Raw genomic sequence first — 23,671 nt, 5'->3', positions numbered from 1 at the left:
TTAATATGTTTATGAAGCTTATTCTGAATTATGAGTATTGTCATTTGTCATTGTGAAACCCTATTGTCATTTTTTTTATATACAATCTTGAACCGTTATCTTAAAACAAAGATCTCATCAAAAATTCAGCATGTGACTCTCGGGATGTATCCAATAAATCAGTTTTACAGCATTCCCGTGTCATTTCAGTCGTCGAACGGCATAAAATGATAATTTTACTGCGCTCCCCTTCCGTCTCGAGGAGTTTACGACAATTGTGAAATGTATCGACAGTTCGGGTGTCACCTAGATGGTGGACCAACCTGAGAGGCGAACACCTAAACTTTAAAACACCTCTTTCTCTTAGCAATAAGGGCGAGTTTCGCTTGACTTTCAGCAATCCCTCCGTAGATACCCAGTTAATCCATCAGCAACATATGGTACCTGTTTCCCCGCTCTCCTCTCTCCCAGTTTTCCTCTTGAACTGTTATTTTAAGGCGCGGGCCATCAATCTTTCAGGTGGCTTTACTGCTTAAATATAATGGTGAATCATGGTCAATATTTATAGAATTACAAACTACTCTCGTCGAGTTCTATTTTGATTATTTAGCTGGCTTGAACTACTTATCAGAGATACTAAGCGACTTACATTTTTTTATAACTCCAAAGGCTTTTTACAATAAAAATTTAGAGCTAAGTTGCCCCAACATATACGTTAAGTATATAAATCCGTAGATTAGGTATTGTGAATCATGATGAAAACTTCATAAATAAACCTTTCTGAACCTTACCTAGCTTATATTGAGGGTAAGGCCCATATTCATGTCATAGCAACATATTTCGTAGCGACGACGGTCGACCCGAATTTAATTTATGCGCTCTAAACTTTTTCTAGCAACATAACCAAACAAAAACGTATATAATTTACAACTATTGATATTCTCAGACGTGAACCCTTTTCGGCATAAACATTCATTATAAGCAACATGCAATAAAACGCGAACAATGCTTAATTACCATTTATTTATTGCCCCAAATTAACAAAGCCGTAATGATTGAGAACCATAGAGTTTTGTCAACAGAACCAATTATTTTGTTTGTATAAATTATGCAAATACTTTTTGTTGTTTATTGAAATTTTGTTCGGTTGGTAATTGATTTCGTTGCTTTTGTGGAATGTTTAAGAACAGTTTGTTTCCACGACAATGGTTAACAGAAATTAGTCGTTTGTCTAAAAACTATGGAGGTAAACTTTTGATCTTAGCGACTTTCCCAAAGAGCAACTCAGACACAAGGCAACATATTCAGTATTCATAATAATTTTAGCTGGTCTTTTGAGTTTCAGACTATTTAAGTTTGTGATTTGAATAACCAAGTCCTTAGAAGTCCCTATATTATGACCTCAGTAAACCCAGACTACCACAACACTTGAGTTCTGTTATCTAAGCAAAACTCCATGTTTTATAGCTTAGTCACCTCGCTATTGACCCAAGCAATGTCCTACGTAAAGAACGTAAGTTGTGCGACAATCGTTGGCTTTACTACATCGTTTCACTTTTAACGCTATTAAATGGACACTATAAAATGTTGAGCGCACCACCATGCATCATCGAATGTTTATGCACTTGCTGATGGTAAACTTAGGTTTTTATGTTCCAGATTTTTCGCGCTTTCGATTTTATTTTTCTAGAGTTGTTACGGTAAAAAAAAAAGAAATACTGTAGCCGAGTCTCTATAAGTTTAAATAACACCATTCTAGGCAGATGGCATGTTGCATCTCAAATATTATTTGATTTACAAAGAAGTTAATGATTCATTGATAAATAAACTAATTTGATAGGCAACGATGTAACTAAGTACTCATAAAAAATCTTATATCTTATTTACTTAGGCATCTGTACATACCTTAACTATATAGATACCTACGTACATATTACCCTCTTACATAACCAAGATCCCTCTCAACAATAAATAACCTACACCACTCATCCCCAAAACGACAAAGGGATTTCGGGTCCATTTCCATTCAGGCCCATTCTACCCAAACTTCCCAAGTACAATTAAACCTCCGACAAAGATAGTTAACAAGAGCAGAGAGGCCCTAATGACAGGGATTAAGACGTAAAGATAGGGCGCGATACGTCATTACGGGGCCCCAGACTCATGCATCTATGGATGTCGGGCCTGTCGGCTCTCATTAGGGAGATACGCCCCGTGAGTGAGTTAATGATGTTCCCCTAATGGATCGCAGATACCTACGTGTACCTACATCTGCATATGAGATTAGTTAAGCGGTTTTTTTGGTGGAAGGTAATATTCAAGCATAGGTGGGTAGTAGGTACCAATGCCTAGGTACCTATGTATATGTATGGTTATAAGTACATAAGTATATGCAATGAAAACTTTTTTACATTCTCCGTTGACTTAATCAGCGTGAGAATTAATCTGCACCAGCAGTGGGAGATAAAAAGGAGTTTTTATTGCAATGGTAAATACTTATTTGAAATCATTATTTTAATTAGGCAGGTCTACATATTGACACTGGATCGGGACCACCTAGTTGTGAAACGTCAGAACCTAATACAATAGTGAGAAATAATGATCTAGCTCAGCATTATGCAGTACCAACATTACGCTACTATACCCCTACTACCAACCGCACGGGTCACGCACACAGACGTAGCGTGGCCGGTCTGTAGCGAGTATGGATTAGCGCGGGCTGCCGCGCCAGCGAACGTCACAAAATGGCGGCCGTAAAAACAAGTGAAGAGTGAGTTACGGTCGGACGCGGGTGGAGGGGGGCGCGGCTCGGGGGGAAACACCCGACCAATGGCGGTTCGCTGAGCGAGCAACGCAATTCGCCCGCCAACTCCGCTCTTTCTTTTACGGTCGACGTTGTTTTTCTCTAGCGCGCTTTTTCCTGATTTTTTTTTTGCGGGAAATTGTTTTGTTTGCTTTGTATGGACAGCTACAATGTGTACTAAAGTATTTTCCCTTATTTCGTTTATCTGCTTTAGTGTTGATAGTTACTGGGTGTACTTTCGCTTTAAAGATTGTATGTCTTTACCAAAGAAAATAATGATTATCTTTACGTTACCTATACCTACAAAAAAAAACATAATTGACTGGACACTGTATCATAAGATATTTAAAAAACCGTAATAATATTCCAGTTTTGAAATATTTATTCTGTAATATTATTTAAATATGCTGATGAATTACAAAAGCCAATTTATTAAACAGACTTGCTAGGTTAACATCTTTATTATGTAAAATTCTGAATTAATTTAAATAGGTATGTAGTTACTTTAAATCAGTGTATTTAGTTTGTATTTATTAAGCGACGGGCAGATGGACAAGATAATAGTTTAAGATTTTTTTCTTTTTACATATCTGGTACACTTTGATAATATTGAAATAAAATTAAACGAATAAGGAGTAGCATGAACAAGTATCTAACTTGTTTGAGATGAAAGGTCTTTAAAATTAAAATATTCAACACCAAATTCTCAGCGTCCCAAACACAACAAATTATAATCTACGTCCCAAAAATAAAATGAGACGTCTTCGCTTTATCCTCGGGGCAATAAAAAGTAAAAAGTTATTAGTTGGAGCGGAGAACTCATCGGGAAAAGTTGCAGCGTAATAATTTAGTTAAGACAGGCCGTCTTAGCGTCGTCTAATATCCTACACTGACATATTTATTGTTTTCGAAGGGCGGGGGCTTCTTCGAAGGGGAACATTCTACCTCGTCTACGTTGCACGGGGGAAGGAACAAAACATCGCGTTTAGATTAAATATTTTGATACTCGCAACAAGATAAATGTTCAACAAAAAATGAACAAGCCAAGAAATTAAAAACGTTTGTTAAATAAATAAAAAAAAAAACTAACAAGGCTGACGTTTTCAATATATTATTTTTGTAATTGGTTTCCTTACCTGCTAGTAGATTGAGATGTTTGATTTTTGAGAATTTTACAATTAATTATTTCATAGAATTTTATGGCTTTAGATACTAATCTCGATTCGCAAGATATATTTTTTTTTATTTCTTTTGACAGTTCATATTTATGTCTAGTTCCAGTTACTTGGTACATGTTTTCTTGTTAGTGGGAAAAAACATATTTTTTAAAGCGTTATTATATGCTTGAGCATTGATATTTATGGTGATTATAACGAAGTAGGTGTACCATACATTGAATACTAATATGACTTACGTACCTACCTAACTAGCAATTATACTATTAGAATAGGAAGTTCAGTATTTAATATTTATGAGCCTTTTTTGATGCACAGTTAACGGCAACAAAAAATGGCCTGTCTTCCTTTAGCAGTTGGGTTTATAAACATAAATTAAACAAACAAAAAATATGAAAAAACCACAAATGAGGTATGTACCTACCTATTTGATGGTCTTGCAAGTATCAAGATAAGTCAATTACACGTAAATCTTCAACTTATCTTATTTTAATCAGAGCGTAATTACACGAGTAAATATATTCACATTTATCGAAATTACCTGATTCCTACCGAAGATATGACTTCACCTGCTTTTGATATTCTGTTAATTAGTATAACGGCACTTTAAAAAACGTACACACACACACACACAAATATATCTGTGTTATATTAAAAGGTGTTAGTGAACATACATACATATACTGTATATTTAAGGGTGTGTTTATACAGGCGTGTGTCAGCTGCGAAGTAAAATTAAAAAGCGAACGAAGGAGTTGCATTAGGGCCGCCAGCATCCAGTTTTATTGGTCGTTTCTACATTCATACTACAAATACTTTAATTTTAATGTTTCAACAGTTGTAATTTCAATGTTTTATGCGTGAATTATTACGTTTAACATGGCTACGAAGGTGCTACGAATTTCGTAGCAAACGTTTTTTGTTTATTTACGTTTACTTAGTTGTGTAATTGATGTTTATGTTGAAATGTGTGCCGTAATAATAGTAACTACATATTCACTTCATAAATAGGTCCTTTCCTATAAACTTCTTGATTCGAAATTAGTGCCCTTGTACCTACGGTTCCTTGTGTCAAAGCTGGTTCGTTGATGTTTTCGATTGCGTCGGATGGCTTTTTCAAATACCTATGCTTTGACTTTAAAAAGTCTTTAAATGTGACACTTAAACTTGTAGGTACTTCTTACTCTAGAGGAAGTACATACAATTGTTTTGATTAATTAAATGCCTTCCTATATATTTTTATAGCCACATATTTATCCTATATATTTATATAATTTTCTGAATTCGAAAACTGCAATTTTATTTTCTTGTAAGTACTTATATCTTTTTATTTCAATAGTTATTCTATTCGGTTATAATATTGATACCTCTAAAGCTAAGTATCTGACAGCCCTGTACGTTGAAGCAGTGGCGTGGGGAGCAGGGTTCATCGACCGGCCGCCCGCGCCGCGCTGAAATATTTCCTTGCAATATCTCGCTCGGCTTAATCCGACCGCGCCGCAACTCTGACCTAACCTTTATAAACGTTTATAATAAGCTAGAGAATAAATGTTAATATTAAAGTTATGGCATAATGAAAGCGAATAGACAACGTTTGTTTGTGTAATTAAACTGCAGCGGAGTCTGCTGAAATGTAGTTTTTTTCTGTTGATAAATATTTGAGTAATGATGTTTTAGTCTTTTGAACGTAGTATGGCTGTTGTGTCACTGCCGATTTTTTTAATACTACTACGTTTAATATTATGCGTAATCTAAAAGTACATATATTGAGTCATCTATGATTCATACCTACCTACACGTGATATACCTATGCTTACCTTTACCCGTAAGTGCTATCGATAAGTTTTTAGTTTTATTCAGAAGGCCTTTATCCAACATACATATTTTAAAAGATCTCCTGCTTAATAATATGTCTGTATTGTTTGGTAATTTTCCGAGTTGCCATAACATACATACTTGGAAAACCAGATAATAGGAAAATTTATTCAATATTTAAATTATTCAAATGGAAAAATTTACCTACAAATGGGGAAAAACGAACCACATGGCAATGAAGACCACTCCTAAATCCTCGTTATTTGTAATTAACATAAATATTCACGCAATACACGACTGATTTATTTCAAGAACGTATCTTTTTAGTAATTAATGCTATGGAACTTGCGTGGGTAGAACTATGAGGCCAAATATTTCCACAATTTGATAGCCAGTTATTTACTTCAGGAATGTTTTATCATGTTCAAAGCTTGTTTATGCTTGGTATAATAATTATTATGAAAATTAAAGTAACAACATGCCAACGAATGGAATACAGAACACCCGAATACCTGACTATGTTTTACTACATATATACAAGAGTCTCAAACCTGATTCTAACATTGAACAGTCCTTAGATTTGAAAAACACCCTGTGAAATGGTACTCTCTCGTGAGCCCACTTTCAATTTAGTTTTCAATCTAGCTGTTGATGATCGCAAGATTCAAAGGCTCCAAAGATTGCAATTATTGCCGTTGTTATCTTTTTGCTTTTCATGTTCGAACAACTTCGTTGATTAACATTCTGACCGAGTCTGTAATCCAACAATATCTACTGGCCACTCATTGGAATTTAGTGAAGGTTACCGAGTCATATGTATGTACCTATATCTTTACGAGTAGGTTGTAAGAATAATAAAGTAGTCACGTCATCTGGTTCAGGCACAAAGTAGGTTGCGGGAATTGCTACGAGCACGTTCGAATTAAGACGTTTTGCAAACCACAAGAAATGCTGGACCGGACTCAGTCGTTCGTTATTTACATAGCTACTAGCCTATAAATAAATACCGGCCCTCTCACACACACGTGCACAAAATGACGTTGTTTTAACTTTATTTTATTTTTAAACGCGCGAGCGGTGGAGCGCGCGCCGGCTGTAATTTCGCGGTGGTCGCGGCGCGCAGGCGTTTACGCACGCCGGACCAAGATGGCGGCGGACTCGTTCTAAAGTTTAATTTTTAAATTTCGAATACGGTGTTACAATAATCGATAAGCGTACATACATTTTCCATGGGAAATCGTCGTCGTTTCGAATCGTGCGCCGTCTGCCGTCTTATCGCGAGTCTTGCTCGGACATTGATTTTCACAGAGTGCTACATGAGTATAGTTGCATGTTTATAACTTCATTACACAGTTATGACTCAGAGTCATTATGTGCCAGAAGAATTAGGAGATTTATGGATTACTAGTGAGTAATTTTTATGATTATGTTGTTACATTTTTTTGAAATCAGTGCGCTGTGTTTCAGATTAATTGCTTTGATGTTTTAATTTTTAAATATTTTCTTTGTAGTAGTAGGTATCTATAAATTATGAATTGATATATTTTTTAAATATAATGGACTAGTTCATACGCTGACATAGGTGCCCAGCTTTTAACAAGAACTCTAAAAGAATATTTGTTACATGCAATGCTGAAAAAACTTTTTCCCTTTACTCAAAACCGTCGGATATTTTCAAAAAAGATATCCATTTTCTTCAAATGTTTCACTTTATTTAATTTAATTTAAAAGATTAGTGCATTGTATAAGTGAGCAGCAGTCATATCTTTAGCTTGGTCAATAGTTATGCTAATATATTCTTTTCATGAACTTTTTAATAAACCATCCTTGGATTTAAGCAGATAATGTAAGATTTGTAAAACAGATTTATGAAAGATTTTTCAGATACCTACATCTGTGAAATAAAGCATGGTTCTTTTACTGTCATGTGTACTAATTTCCCTCAATGGATTAACAAAAAGACTGCACTTACCTGTTCTTGTTTGGTTTTACAAAGTCTGTATTTGAAGAAATGAATTAATATAGTCTTGAACTCCATCAACTTTATACCATCATTCATAGCTTTAAAAAGATTGAGCTACCATTTTACAATTCTTGATCCTTCACTTAACCTTGTCGGTCCCTACGACGGGTTACACGGAAAAACTACCTTCATTACACCCATGTAGGTGTCTTCTAATGGCCTGTAATATAAAAGGCTCTACGCAAGATTTGAACGGAATTTTTAGAACCGTATTAGATATGTAACAAAATATTTCTCAGAAAGAAAAGATATAACCCGTTTCTCCACAATCCTTTAGGCGACCGCTCATCCATTTTGTAGAATTACAATAGAAGTCAAGCTGTCCGTTTCAACGCTACGAGGACAATACGCAATCAAACATGAATCCTCCTGAAATGCACGAAAACAAAAGCCGTCTCGTATAGCATTGAGCCTATCCGAGCCGCATATATACGTCTTTGTTCGATGTATGCGCCTACTTAACATACGTACGCCTATACTCACGCGCAGTCGTTGTGACTAAGCTCAAAACAATATTGCTTTATCCCGCGCATGCGACCTCGTGTGTTCGCGGCGGCCTTTCATCTCGTATTTATAGTTTCCAGTCGGGTTTTCTGGTGTTGTGATCGTCTTCCTAGTTATCGCCTATATCCTGAGAGTGGGTGTTGGCAATTTTGTATAGCGGTGTAACAATGATTTATGTGTCACCTCTGCGTTCCTCGGGGTCGTTTGTACACCTTAGAACATTATTTTAGTACATACTTGGATAAAAATACCATATTGGTACTATCTATAAAGTCGAAGAATGGCAACTATACCGTTGTCTTAGCTTACCTACACATGTTGAAAGTTGTGGAATTGCTGATTTTCTTACCTACTAATATGGTTCTTGCTATTTTCAACAATTGGTTCCATCTAAATCGACGCTTCGATATAAGGAAAAGATCTAATTAAATAAAGTGTAAATCGATTTTCGATTTCTCTCCATCTTCATTTTTGATTGAAGTTGCAAGGGTGTTCTATAAACACAATAATATTGGAGACATAGAATATTCAATTTGGTTTTGTGAAAAACCTTTTCAGTAATGTCATATAGTAATAATAAAAAATAAAGTATCGTGACCGTTGCTATCATGTAACATGAAGGTAGTGACTTGTTTTAATTGCCACGATCACTGTTCGTGGTTCAGGAACATCAGTGTCGTGTCACACGTTTTTTTAGACAAGGAAGGTATTCGAACTTCTACCTACTTACACACTTTCCAACTTTGGTAAAAAAACTCAATTGAAAACATAGTCATTCTTTTAGACATTCAAATAAAAATATTAACTTCATCAACGATCATGACAAAATTCTGAACCACAAAATACTGCCTATGTAGTTGACTTATTTAGTCCTCTAAAACCACCTGAATGGTTTTATTTTAAGTCTTATATTTCAAACAAAATTGGTTTTCAAGTGTTTGAGTCACTGTAGCTACCCACCCCAAATTGTTCATCCTACGTGCTTTTAACTTCGGTCTAAATCTGTCGTGTGTAGTGGAACTTACGTGCTCCTTGGTATGGTAAAATTTTTATCGCAAGCCCGTTATCGTGCCGATCATAAATCTGTTTTCGAATCGTGAGTCGCCATTGCTGGCGTAGCGTTGCAAGCCCGTATTGAAAGCTGACACAGAAAATTGGACCGTTTCATGCGAGCCATAAAGCACAATTTAGTAGTTCAGGCAACCTTTATTTAGCGCATTTGGGATTCCATAAGGTTTATTGTCGCATTGTACGTAAGTATTTGCCAATGCACGTAAAATGCTAGGCGAGGCTCTCAAAACGCCAGACTTATTTACGGTCTAAGAGCGTTGTCGTTCAGTGCGCCCGTATCCGTAACTTGGAAAGATAATGACCACCCCTGAATTATGTCTCTGAATCTTTTAGAGGTACCAAGGAAAATATATCTTGGTGTCTAGAGGAAAAACGTTGCCTTTTATACGGGAAAACTCAGTGGAGCTGAAAGTAATTTTTATCTATAGATTTCTTGTGCAGAATATCAAGGCAAAATTGGTAGACAAGTTTTAGAATGTAACTGGTTTGACCTATTATTCAGGTATAAATTGAAGTCAATAATCATCAACGAGTTAAGTTGGACATAAGCCCGCATATCACAATCAGGTCATCATAATCATCCTCCTGCTCTTATCATATAAATCATTACGAATTATATTTTGGTGCTTAGGTACATTTTTGTTTCTACTTACTCTCAAATAAGTTTTGTTGAAGTATCTATATAAACGAAGAGGAAAAAGAAAATATCAATTTACACCGTAAAGTTATTTCGTGAGAAAATCGATATCACGAAAGCCTACAATAGCCGACGAAGTAACTCTACTTTACGGAAACGGTGTCCATTACAGCAGAGGTGGATTTTTACTATACATAGAGATTTATATGAGTGCCCGCAGTCGTATTAATTGTGAGGGGTTTATTGGCACAGTCAATATCCATTTATAGCTTTCTCAGCGAGAGTCAATTACGTTGGATTAACTCCGTGATGAGTTTGTAGGTGTGAAATGGCCACGTTGCCAGGTTGGTACAAAGCCACGTCGGTAGGTATAACCCAACCTTACCCCGACTGTACAAGTGTTTGTTCTGTAGAATGGTTACAGTAATTAAACAACGAAATTGGATTGATAGCGAGCGTGCCTACGTGTTATAACACAATGTGTCCCGTAATGAAATGTAATCAAGCGTTAAATTAAAATCTTTTGGTTTATCAAACTTTTGTTGGGAGGTTCAGTTTTAGGTATTGTTTTTGCGTTTATTATGTGTTTTGTTATTTCAAAACGTGTGAAAGGCTTTTTTCTTGTAGTTTAATTCCTGTTGACGAGATATAGGTAGTGAATTCATTTTCTTTGGCAAAGCCATGACAAATGAAAGCCGAATACATCTTAATTTTTGCAGTAGGTTGTTCTTTGTTACTTACTTCTGTGGAAAAAACGCAAAAACATCTACCTACGGCTTATTTGCTTTGCCTTTTTGCTCTGCCAAAATCATAACCACGACCCAAAAACCAAATAACTGACTTATTATTTCGGTATCCACAAAAATAGCTGAATATCACATTACAGAACGGCACCGAATTCCTTTAAAGCCGCGTCGTTAATCCGTCAGAAACTTTCAGCCATGGTTTACGACACCAAAAACCGACAACCTATAAAAAAATTGTGCCCGCACACCGAAAACTCGAACTCCCGAAGTCCCGAAAAGTTTGATTTATTACGAGATCTAGCAATTAGATGGTGCGGGCAAGAGGGATTGATTTATGATGATTCATAGTAATCATGAGCCTGTGATCCGTCCACTTCTATTTTATGACAATTCCCCTGATGAATGGTGTGCGGTTTGTGACGCCATCTTGGATTGAGTCGCTCGCGTTGCGGTTATGACAATTTCTAGGCTTGGAATTGAGTTGTAAGAAAGGGTAATTTTACTTAGATAGAAACTGTATTTTTTTAAAATTGCGTTTTAAAATCCACTATGAATATTTACGCGTACCGGCCTACAAATGCTTAAGCCGTGAAAGTAACAAAGACAGAAAAAGTAAACTTAGTTTAAGTGATAAGGACACTGCATATTAACTGTGAAACTAAATATGTAGTCGGTGGTTATGCACGAATAAGTTATTATATTACACAGTTCAAAACACAAGAATTTAGAGAGTTTAAACATACGTAAGTACATATTAATATTAAATATTTTTTGCTATTGGAAACTAATTGCGTGTCCACACTTTGTAATGACATCATGTAACAGACATGCTTACTCATATTTTTCATTAGATATTCTGTTCATTAACTAAATGGAATACCGTCTAGTCTAGAATTGTTCATAAATATGTCATTTTGCGAGAAACCTATGACGTGTTCGTTTTGTAAATCACTTTTCATACTTACTTAGGTATTGTTTACAGTTTGAAAATACAGTTGGACAAAGTGTTTTAATTGAAATTTTGCTCTAGCTCTGACTTGTTCCTCAAAGCTGTCATACTTTTAAGATAATTATAATAATACCTACCTATTGTTTCAGCTAAGTATTCAGCGTACCAACGCTAAACTAAACGCTAAACAGTTACCTACCTATCCATCTTACAATGACATACTTAATTAAATACTGGTTTAAATGTTTGTAAGGTTTAATAAAGGCAGATTACTTATATAGCATTCTTTTTTAGTTTACGACTGAAGAAATATCTACGCATGACGCTAGTTTATCATGAAACAGCACAAAAAGCATGCGTGGGGAGAGAATTATTTACTTTCATTTCGTTTTTTCCTAGAAACGAATATAACCATATATAGCAATAAATTGAAAACGAGAATCATGGATTACTATTATTTTACTTGTGGATTGCTGTTCGTTTATTTCATAGACTCTCGAACTAGCTTTCCCCTCACAGTTCTTTCTAATAAACGTAAATACAAAAATTCTCACGGCTGGCTTACGAGTTTCTAAACACACCTAGCCACTTTGATACCACTAACTTGATACAACCAAAAAACTATAAATAGGGTACTAAACTTAACACTTACACATAAAGAGATCGGTACATACAGGTTTGATACCGCGTCCCTGCCTGTCGTCGCTTCGCTGTTACCGATAAACAAATCGTCGAGTTCACTCAACGGGCCCTCTATCGTGACAGTAAAAACTTAACTATCCGGTAACACGAACACACCTGAATATAAATCATGAGCACCGGTAACGGACTTATCGAAATATGTACGACACGATCGCTCTTCATGAAAACTTTTAACGAACACAACATCCTACCAACTCAAGCGCTATCTAAATTATTTAAAATCACGCACAAAACCGTTTGCGCCGAACGCCAAGCACTAACTATAGGTTATTAAATACGTTTCCAAGCCAAAAACGAAAGTAAAGTTTACCACAAAAGCCAAAATATTTCACCAGAAAGAGTTATTTGAATATTATGCAAATTTCACCCTTTCGAGTCGTAACGACTTGGAAGAAAGATAATACAGTCGATAATTTGTTTTTTTTTGTTGATTTCGGACTCGTTTTGTCTGGTTTTTCAAGACCTCATATAGAGGCGAAGGAAATTTGCCTAATGCGTATCGATAATTTATGTAAGGGTTACGCAAGTCGGGACTCTTTGTTAGGCTATAGTTACACTTTCGGTTTCAGCGTACTGATTTGCATAACAGGGTGCGCGCACAATGCTCGGACACCCTTTCTTGTACAATACTTTTGGTTTCACTTTTAACGTTGTATTGTTGACATTTTGTGCGAGTAATAAATAAATCAAGCGCAAATTTATAAGGTCCGGTGCATGTGTAAGAGACAACAATGTTGCCTTATGTCGGCTGGTGCCTTGTGAACCCGGCTCGTTTATGTAACTACCTATGTATATACGGCGGTAAGTCACTGTTAAGTGACAAGGCTCGCTTTACTCGTGAGAAAATATTCGGTAAAATTAACCATATATATTTCAGCAAGTTGAGTAACGTTTTACGCGATGAACAAACGCTAGAATCCCAACTCGAGTTTTCAACGTTTGTTTATGTGTAACTAATTTGTTTTTAATTAAACAATAAACATAAACTTTGAATAAGTGGTCATTGATGGTAAAATGGTTGAAATAAATGCCAATAACACACGTCATTATGGCGTGTAATATCGTTTTACAACTTTAAGGCAATAAATAAATTGACTGCCGTTTGTACATTTTATTACGATTTAAAAGTCGATGACTGTTTGAGACGAATAATTGATTTATGTCGGTTATTAATGTTAATTTGATATTATCGTGTTAAGTAACGCCTGTAAATGTTTAGTTGCTAGTTCTTTTTACAACATAATGAAATTATGAGGTTTTATTGGCATATTATGGTCCTAGTTTGAGAGGAAGTTGATGTTACGGTTAATGCGATTCTAATGAACTTATTTATTAACGTTTCAATACATAATTTTAGGAATGAGTATTCTTTTAATTTTCCGTAGCTTTCATACTAAAATTCTATTTAATAAGATTCATGTCTTAGCTCTGGTAAATATTTGTTTTAAGCCGTTTCACATATCTTTTGCTTTCATCCCATATTTTCTAAATTCTTGTCTCGAAAACTGGCCATGAAATACCATGGAATTATTATGTAACACCTGTAATTAACGTCACATAAAAACACGAATAAGAATTAAGAAGGAAAAATAACTCAATGCGGTAATTTACTGCCTCTATTTCGGTATTAGCCACAAGTTGACTACATACTTATATGAAGGTGCATCCTCATTTTAAGCCCAATATTTATTACTAGAGATTATTTTTACCGCCATCATACAATCGTAATTAGTGAGCAACTGAAAACGGTAGGCGCCCAACTATATCATACCTACATATGTTAATGACCGGACTTTTCTACAAATGTTTTAGTCTTTTAACCGTTTAACACGTGTTAATAACTAATAAAAGCTTTAATGGTACATAAAAAGTTGAGATTTATAACGTATAGCTAGCCTTATGATTTGTTAGAAGCGTGCCTCGTTTACAACGTTATTTAATTCGAAGCTAGTTTCATTGGCTTTCACTGGTAGTTACGATTGCAACAGCACTGAAATCTAATCATCTGTTATGATTGCGATAAATATTACTGGTATGGCAATTATGTAGGTATCTGCAGTCGTTTGTTTTTGTTGGATAGTGTTTAAGTTTTTTTGAAATTTTATGGATTTTTTTATTATACAACTAGGTATGCTTACCTAATTCGTTTTATGTTATTGCTGTAATCTCTTTAAAGTTATTAAATAAATTCTCTAAAGGCATGTAGATAAAACCTACTTGGATATTTATTTAAATAGGCAAGAAAGAAAAACTTTATCACTTGCGATAGCTACTTAAGCAGATTTAAATTGGTAATCTACTTTAAAAAAGAAATAATTTACTTATTACTGACCAGGCTAAAACCACAATCATGTTCAAATATTTAGAAGAAACTTTAAAACAAAAAAGAAATCAACGCTTCTATAAAATATAACCGTGGACACAAACAGTTTAAAAATCCCATCTACATAAGAAAACATGTATAACCACTTAAAGAGTTTTGGAGCCAAGAAGGCTGTATTTTGAAACCCAATCAGAATGTCCCCAAACATTTTGGATTGTGGGCAGAGTAATGTCGATAAATTGTTCGGCTGGATATTATTATACCAGGGCTCACAAGGTGTAGGACGAAGCGATAGGGTAAAGACCTTTCACATGAATTAATTTGGCAGCGTATTTTTCTTCATGTGAATACTAACTTTCATTTTCATTCTTTTAATTTTTGCAGTGATGTAAAAAAATTGGCTTTAGCTATTATTAGGCTCTAATAATTTCAGATTCATTGTGTAAGTACACTAGGAATATTGTCATTTTGACATTAGATTACATGAAGACTTTCTATGTATCTACGTATTTGTACAAATTATATTCGACTTTAAGAACTCAGACGAAGTAAAACTCAAACTTTTTCTAAATACAAAATACTTACATCACAAAAACCTACGCAAGCCTTGTAATAACTGCAGCCGCAACAGTTCGTCGCACCGCCATCCCACGTCCGTCTGAAGGGACATTAGCGGCGTGGGAGCCGCATCTGGCCCGGGTGATCTGGCGATGCTCGTAAACGAGCCGAATTAGTACCCAAAGGCCCGACGCCTAGCCGGGGAAACAAAAACCAGATTTAAATATAGAACCCGGGTTATATCCGCATCCTCTCTTGTTTCATACCTATCTACAATGGCTTGTGCATTTTATGATGAAAACGTGTTGGTATTCGTTATTTTGTTTTGGTGTAAAAAAGCGCCTAATTCTAGAGATGAAACATGCTGCGCCGACCCCAAATAAAATTGGCGTTGATATAGCATTGATTAACAGATTTTCTAAGAAAAACTTTATTTATTTTTGAGCTTTCAAAGCAATGAAATCATCATTGTTAATTCATTTGTCAACGTACCAAGTTATTTTGGACTGAAAGAGTAATCATTGAACAACACTGACTATAAAACTTTTTATTAGTTTACTTGCTCAAAAAAACTGTAGTAAGCTCACACACATAACAATCAACTCTTGATTGAAGAACCAAGTCAAGAAAAAAAAACAACAGTATTTCGAACTACGCTCACCATTACGATTTTATGGCTAAGATATACACTGATTGCAGTCACAAGAAAATAATATCTTACACCAATACTCGAGAGACCAATCAAATTGACGATTATTATATCCCCACGCATTAACAATTTCAACTTTTCCCATCAAATAAAATATTAAATTAAAACATAGAACACCCCTATAGTCCGTCACAGTTTGATTTTTTAATGGCGATGGGCACCATTTTAGGGTTAACTTCAAATTGTATGGGAAAGGGTGGCGGTGTGATCTAGTGCGGGTTATTAATGTAATTGTGGAGGGAAAATGTTTGGGGTGGGTGGTGTCAAAGAAAATTAATTTAGTTGGTACATAACAAACTCTGTTCTCGTGCCCTTATCCCGATCTAGGGAAGTTTAGCTTGCTAATTAATTCTCAGTTCCATTTCGGTGTGAAAAAGTTTTCATCATCATTTTCTTTATTATTCTACTGTGGAATTTGTTCTAGATCATATTGTATATAACCTTATTTACATGTAGTTTTGAAGCGCGCTCCCCGATGTCTTCAGAGACTCTTGCAATGAATAATGCATGAAACAAATTTAAATCTCAAAAGAAGCATCACGGACCATTTCCCCGGAACTATGAGTTAGCCAAAATTATATCTATCTCACAGATAGCGGGGACATCATGGGGGAATGCCGGTCTTTTTTATTATTTATGTAATATTTTGCAATTTTTTTAAATATGAAGGGTGGGTCCCCTCGCTAAAGGGTGGGCTCGCCCTGAATGAATTTATAGTCCTTTGTAGATAAACATATCAATTTGTTAGTGTTTTGTTAGTGGCATAAATATGTGATACAATTGTTAGCCCGTACATAGAGTCAGTCGACTTGATGACTCCGATGGACGCACTCGGAATTAAGAGTGACTTTATATCGGCTGGTGCTCCACTTTAAATGAACTTTGATTAGTGAAAAGCGTGGTTGAAACGGAGGTTATTGTGAAATCACTGCTGGAAATAGTTCTGTTCGTGCTGGTACCCGTTAAGGTTGAAGAATGTTGAAGTTATGTAGGTGAGTGATTGCATGTAAGTTCCTATTTTTTGATGAAACGCTTTCCCCAATCCAATTACGTCTCCAGATTGATGTATAGTACAGCACTAACTAAATAAACGTTGGTTTACAACAGCGTTGTTTACCTCGCGTGCATCTCTTCCGTGTTGAACAGTATCCGCCAACCACTTCCTAGCTTCGGTAAAAAAATCGAAAGCCAAACACCAAGTTGGTAATCTCCGAGCAACTTTACCCGTGAATCGATTGAAAATCAGGCGAATAAAATCGATTTTCCCCCAAATTGAATAGTCGTAAAACGTAGGTAGCAGCAGTTTTAATGTCCAGATTGTTTACACGGCGGCGTCACGAGTGTAAACGCTTGTCGATAATTGATGATTTGATTTACAACATCACCAAACAACCGGTGTTTGGGCGATCGCGATACGTTCGCTGCGCCTTTGAATGGAACGATATTACGTATCTAATAGCCGCAATATACGTATCTGTACGTAGATATGGGAGTTGGGAGAAAGATAAAACCTATCTTTTGTCAATTCCTTCTCTGAATTAGAAAGGCAATAACTTGGGCTAATCCTGAAATAAGTACCTAAGTAGCTAGTCATTTAATGTTATTTAATTAATTCGCGCCCCTCCTAAAATACGAAATTTTTTACAATGTACCAAAATATGCTTTGCTACGCCTCGTAGCCACGTAGCGATTAAATAATATTTTCTGCTTTTATCTACTTTATGCTTAATACATGACACGAGTCTTATTTTCCTTGCTGCGTACTAAAAACCTTTGAAGCCGTTTTGCTGACTTCACTGAATATACCTACGTACATCGCTCCGTTGCGTTATTCCACCCATTAGTTTTATAGCTTCGAGCGGCTACGGGAAAATAAATTCGGTCACGTAAGAATATTGACATTTTACTATAGAATTTTCATCATAGGTACATAGGCACCTACCTACAATTGTGTTGGACCTGTCATATCCGTACGCTTTTTTATCACAACTTTTGTCTAGAGAATTCTGTCAATAGGACCTAGCACTGAACTTGGGTAACACATAAAGTATTTAGCTATATGAGTTAATTCGATAGCCTGCAGTCATTAGTAACTTGTTAGCCAAGAAGGTGCTTTCCCAAAGCCAGTATTCGAAAGCTTTCATATTTTTCTTTTAAAGTCCATTAGCGAAGGCAATTCACATTCATTTCTTGAGAGGCCGAGGAATGAGCAACCAGCAGTCGTGCTTCGAGGTCGTATGACTCGCAAGGGTGTAGATTACATTAGGCAGGCAAGCACGCCCGAGCCTCGCGAATACAATGCGTCAGCTAACAATGAAATATTAACGAATATTCGCACTCAACCATTAAAAAACCGTAATCAAGCGATTCAAAGTTCAACGGCCATAGCCGTGCTCTCGTAAACGGTAAGCGGCACCTATAAATTTTATACGATAAACAAAGAAACAATCGCGCTGTTGTAATGTCAAACTTTTGCGGTAGGTTATGGAGCATTGTGAGTCCTTCCGTGTGGTTTTATGCATTTTTTATAGTGTCGCCTTACACGGCCGCGATTGGAGCAAATTAAGGCGGCGCCTATTCGTCGCTAGCGCGCACACCCGCCGCCCGCCGCCGGCGCCGTGCGCGAGCGATACCATAGTGCACAGCGTTTCGTCACGAGTGCGCAATAAACTTTTATCGCTTGTTCTTTCAAGTATTATTTGACAGTGTTGATGCGTTAAATTGCGATTAATAGATGATTAGCCATTCGGGCGTGCGTTTATAGCGGTCTCGTAATAAATTCACTTTATTGCGTATCAATCACGCGATAGTCGTCGCGGTGGACGCGACTCCGCTGAGTTTCGCCTCCGGCCTTTGCAGTCGCCCGTAGTAAATATTTTTTTTATTGGTGGCTATAATTCTTACTTGAACTGGTAGCTTTTCCTTGCAAAAGCTCTATGCTAAATAGCTTTCCGATAGATGGTAAAACCTTTAAGAAGCGGAAATAAGTACCTATAGGTAAGTAGGTGGGTAGGGACACGTAGGTAAGTAAATACTTTCCACTTCTTGAAGTATCGAAAAATGCATAAGAGGAAGAAGCGTTTATAAGACTACTTACTTAGCTACGGAAGATACCTAGACCTCTTAGGTAAAACCTAGCTCAAAAATATTACAGATAAATGACAGCAAACTTAGGAGCCCCTCACAGCCTATAGATACTTAATAAGGCTATGTACCGATCTATCTACTTACTCATTACACCTAACCTTCACAGAAACTAAAAGCCTAGAAAACCTTTAATCATAACCGCGCCATAAAAGCAGTAACCATACACGCGAAACACCTAACAAAGTACAGTCACCGGCAAAAGACAGTGAGATCACAGCACCTTTAGTTTAGAGTGTCATAAATTCACCGCCATTAATATTTGCTTAACTTACCATAAAGTGAAGTGGCAAACCGCTTCGGGCCGGCCACTAAAACGTGCACTTAGTAAAGATTATCTCAGAGGTATGTGGCTGTAAATAATCGATGTTACTGCACTATATGTACGTACTGAGTTAATTTATGAGAAGTCGTTGTGTAGGTACTTACCGCTTAACGTACCCTGCTGCAACTAAGCAATGTTTTGTGTTCCGCCACTGTTTACTATAAATAAGACTGATTGGGTATATAAATTAGACGTAAAAGAATTATGTACCGGAAGGTGATGGTAATTTATTGTCTAGGTTTTAGTTTTTGCTCGCAGATGCAATTGCTAACTGGGAGTTAAATTTCTTGTGTGATAAGAATTTCCTATTCTCAATTCTTCAATAAAAATAGTTCTAGGTAAAGGTCTTTTTCAGGCAGTTGCTATTTAATAATGACGTGTCGGATAAGACTAAAAATTAGTATCTAGCTACCTACGCGACTAATAGGTACCAGGGTAGGTTCTACTAACATGGTAGATAAATTCTTTAAAATTAAAACGTTATTTTCCCTTCGTGTTTTCAGTGCTAATTCACACGGTAACTTATCGCAGCATTTTCTCAAAAAGTTTTTGTTTATTTTCAGATCTCATCAAAATGGTATGAAGCAAGAAAAGTCCGCTTAATTATCTGCAAGACGTTGCCTAAAAGGTAAGACTATGAACTTCTTATTTAACTAATTTACATACCATAATAATTTTGTGGATAAATAGCTAGATAGATTTCATAAAAGTTCAACGTTATCAAATATTAGAATCAGAAATGAGAAACCCAATCATCTTCAAGAAAATAAATAACAACAACAAAACTGGTTCGTAACCCCAGGCGACAAAATATCCAATCTCGTAAAATGACATTTTTTGTTTCCGCCATCTTCCAAGTACCTAAGTATCTCAAAAATGTCCGCCGGTTACGGACCGTCCTACCGAAGCTTCGAACGGTATCGCCATACTTTTTTTCTTTTTAATTTTTCATTCCCCTTCTCGAATCGAAAGAACTCACGCTGCGATCACCCGGCTCTCCCGTCGCTGTGTGAAAGAGATAGCATAACAAGTTTTTTTCTCATTACGCTTCGGTCGTATCTCGGGTGGGGAAAAGAGACAACAAATAAAGTAAAATGGCGTCGATAGCTCGGCATGGCAATGGCCCTGCAGCTGAAATTCTTACGCACACATACAAAGATTGTTGGTGTGTGAGTTTGATTGTATCATTGCCGATTGGGAGGGCCCACGATCAGATGTTACCAACCTTTGTTAAATAAAATTCTTGTAAAATATGTATCTGCCTACCACTTTGCAAAAGATTTCTGTGACACATTTGTTTTTATATTTGTTTTAATAAGTAACAGGTATTTACAGTTAATATTAATTCATAATCTATTGAGCGATATGAAAAAAAAAAATTATACCTTGCCCGTCAATATAAAAAAATATCCATATACAAAATTAAATAAAAAGAAATATTGTACGAAATAAAGATAAGAAACCACAGAATAACCTACTTAAATAAAAATATATTTTTATTTATAAATTGAGATTTTTGTATGAAAATGTTTGTGACCCCTGCTCCAGGTAGAAGTCGATTCTTTCGATTTGGTCAAGATGGCGCTGTTTTCAATTTGGATAATAAATGCAGAGTCCTATCAACGTAGCCCACAATCTTTTGTATTTCATCTAAGAATAACAATTTTCATGAAAATAAAAGTAGAATTCAATAGATCAATATTAAATCCATCTACTTTTATGTAGAATTCATTTTTTTTCAAGCAGAATAGGTACCTATTCAACATACTTAGAAGAAAATACTGTGATTTTGTGGAAAACCTAAACAATACATGAAAAAAATGTAATAGGTATACAAAATATTTAATTTCAGTTCTTCTGAAGCTGCTTTAATGCCTTTCAGACCTAAATGTTTAACAGAGTATACTTATTATGATATACCTATTTTGCAGAAGTAAACTGTTTAGATAATATAGGTACACTGCCAAGGTGACCTGCAATACTAAAGAGATTGTTAACAAACTTTAATTTAATGCCACTAGGTAATGTTACTCTAATAAAGTGTACAGGTTTATTACCTAAGTGCCATATATCTCATTTTATTGTTATTTAAACTATTAATTTACACTAAGATTCACATTTGCCAATGTATGATAAAATTGTTGCTCTATTCCGTCTCTTGAGTGAGGAGCTTTTAAGCGTCTAAAAGTTTGGCACTTTTCCGTAAGAGGGCGCTATTTTTAATCAGTTTTGTAGAGCTTCCCAATGTTGAATGTTTATTGGGAAATGCTAGTTTATGTAATTTAACCTTTTTTAAAAAATAATTATGTATTAAAAATATATATACCTACTTACAATAAAATTTATTTCAAAGTATTCCAAGAACTTAGGACACTGCAGGGCACTCCTGAAATTTCCTATAGGTTTTTAGTTTAGTTTTGAAAAATTATGCTTTTGTAATCATGTAGGTAAGTAAATGTTTTCAATACTTACACAGGTATTGTGCATTTTGTACAAGATTGAGACACAGTCAAAATGCTCCTTTATATTTTTCAATTCCATCCCAACCAAAGTCAGTAGAGAAATCGAAAAAGGGCACAATTGCATAGGTAATATTTCTGTCAAGACCTTATTAATATTCCGATGAAAAAATGTTTATGTTTGAACACACTTGCATCTACATAAAGACAATGCAAGCAAACGCACAAACTCTTCCTAGAAAGGCATGTTGACCCAATTTTCTATTAAAATTCAAATTAGTTTTTTTTGCAAGCAAAGAGAAAGCTGACTTACACCAGTCAGTATAGTTTCAGATTTTAAACGATATAGTGGTGTTGTGTACGAAACATGTGGATATTATGTTTTGTTTTAGTTCAGAAGAATAATTTTGATGTAAACATAGGGTGTAAACGAATGCGCGGCGTTTGGAGTCGCGCCAAACATATCTCATTGAACGTCAAACACAGATGGCGACGGAGAACAGTCTCTAGGTACGTTGTTTGTAAGATTTTTTCTAGAAACTAATTAAAAACTGTCTCTGGCTTAGATTACATCACGGAAATTTAATCAGAAACTCATTAATACAGCCAATCTATCTTTGAAGTCCACTTTGAATCAATAAGCGGTTTGATCAAAAACTTTGCCTAACATTTCTTGGAGCAAGTTTCTAACCTCATTTTTATTATTTTTCCTTTCAATAAATAAGTTACCTACTTACTTATATACCTACGGCTGTTAGTCAGCATGGCTACAGAAATGCTACTTGGAAACTTGTCAGGCAGGTATGTTTAAATAAATTGAATTATAAATCTGAGGGTCCGATACTGAATTCCACGTGGTGTGTGGTCGCTGTATGTTAAATTTTGTCTCGATAGCCTCCGACTGGTTAACATTTTAATGATCTTAGGATGCAACTTAATTTACTGCAGATAATTATCTCCAAACGTTATGCGCGGATTATTTTAATTTTAAATGCTTACATATTTTCTTATTTTGTTAAGTTTTCTATTACCCGTTTATGGTTGAAACATAATAAAGACTTCATTGGATATAATATTAGATAGGCATAAAATTATATAAGTAGAAATTAATTCAATTTAAACCTTCGCAGAGGCCAACCTTGTTTTAAGTGCTGTGCAATTCAATAGCAGTGTGGTTCATTCCTTGGTATTTTTATAAATATTATTCAGGTTTAAAATTGTTCTACTACTTACTTACTTACTTGATTAATAATATCTTTATTTAGCAAGATACTTACCTATTATGATCCCAACTTTTATTTTAATTGTACAATTTGAATAAGCGTCAAGCCTTAGGTACATACAGTTGTACAGAATATTTTTATTTATTAAAAACTTAAGGTGTTCTTATTTTTAGGCTTCTTATACTTAAATCTGTGCTACCTATGTAAAGGTACTTGTGGGTACATCTTTTAATTAATTAAACTTAGTAATTACTAACGTATCTATAGCTACTGAAATAGAATTAATGAAAGACCAAACCCCAATTTACTCAAATTATAGCTCCGTATTGCCCTTGATTCTTGATCCAACGTTCTTATCTACCTGGAACTCCCTAGTCTAGGAGCGGCAAACCCCTTATTTTATCAATAACGATAAGGCTATTTTGACTTCAATCTTGGACTGCTATTTTCTGATAATAGAATTGATATTATATCTTTACACATCAACGATTTTGGTATGCCACCATCAGTATTTTCTATTGTGTCC

At 35.5% G+C, this 23,671-nt stretch overlaps 1 protein-coding gene across 3 annotated transcripts in view; it reads left to right on the top strand.

The window, feature by feature from the left end:
* The window catches only part of LOC110380081 (homeobox protein abdominal-B), a 92,704-nt gene that overhangs the window by 37,616 nt on the left and 31,417 nt on the right, over positions 1 to 23,671 (top strand). The window contains exons 1-2 of one of the 3 annotated variants that reach the window (XM_021339951.3): positions 6,855 to 7,179; positions 20,027 to 20,091. The gene's annotated coding sequence lies outside the window, so the exon portion shown is untranslated. Of the gene's footprint in view, positions 1 to 6,854; positions 7,180 to 20,026; positions 20,092 to 22,270; positions 22,433 to 23,671 lie in introns of those variants that run through there. The other 2 variants (XM_021339959.3, XM_049836941.2) reach the window with 2 other exon arrangements.

Source organism: Helicoverpa armigera, chromosome 14 (assembly GCF_030705265.1).
Source record: "Helicoverpa armigera isolate CAAS_96S chromosome 14, ASM3070526v1, whole genome shotgun sequence".
In the NCBI taxonomy this organism is placed as follows: domain Eukaryota; kingdom Metazoa; phylum Arthropoda; class Insecta; order Lepidoptera; family Noctuidae; genus Helicoverpa; species Helicoverpa armigera.
Note: the sequence above shows the minus strand (reverse complement) of the source record. Positions and strands in the feature narration are given on the sequence as shown.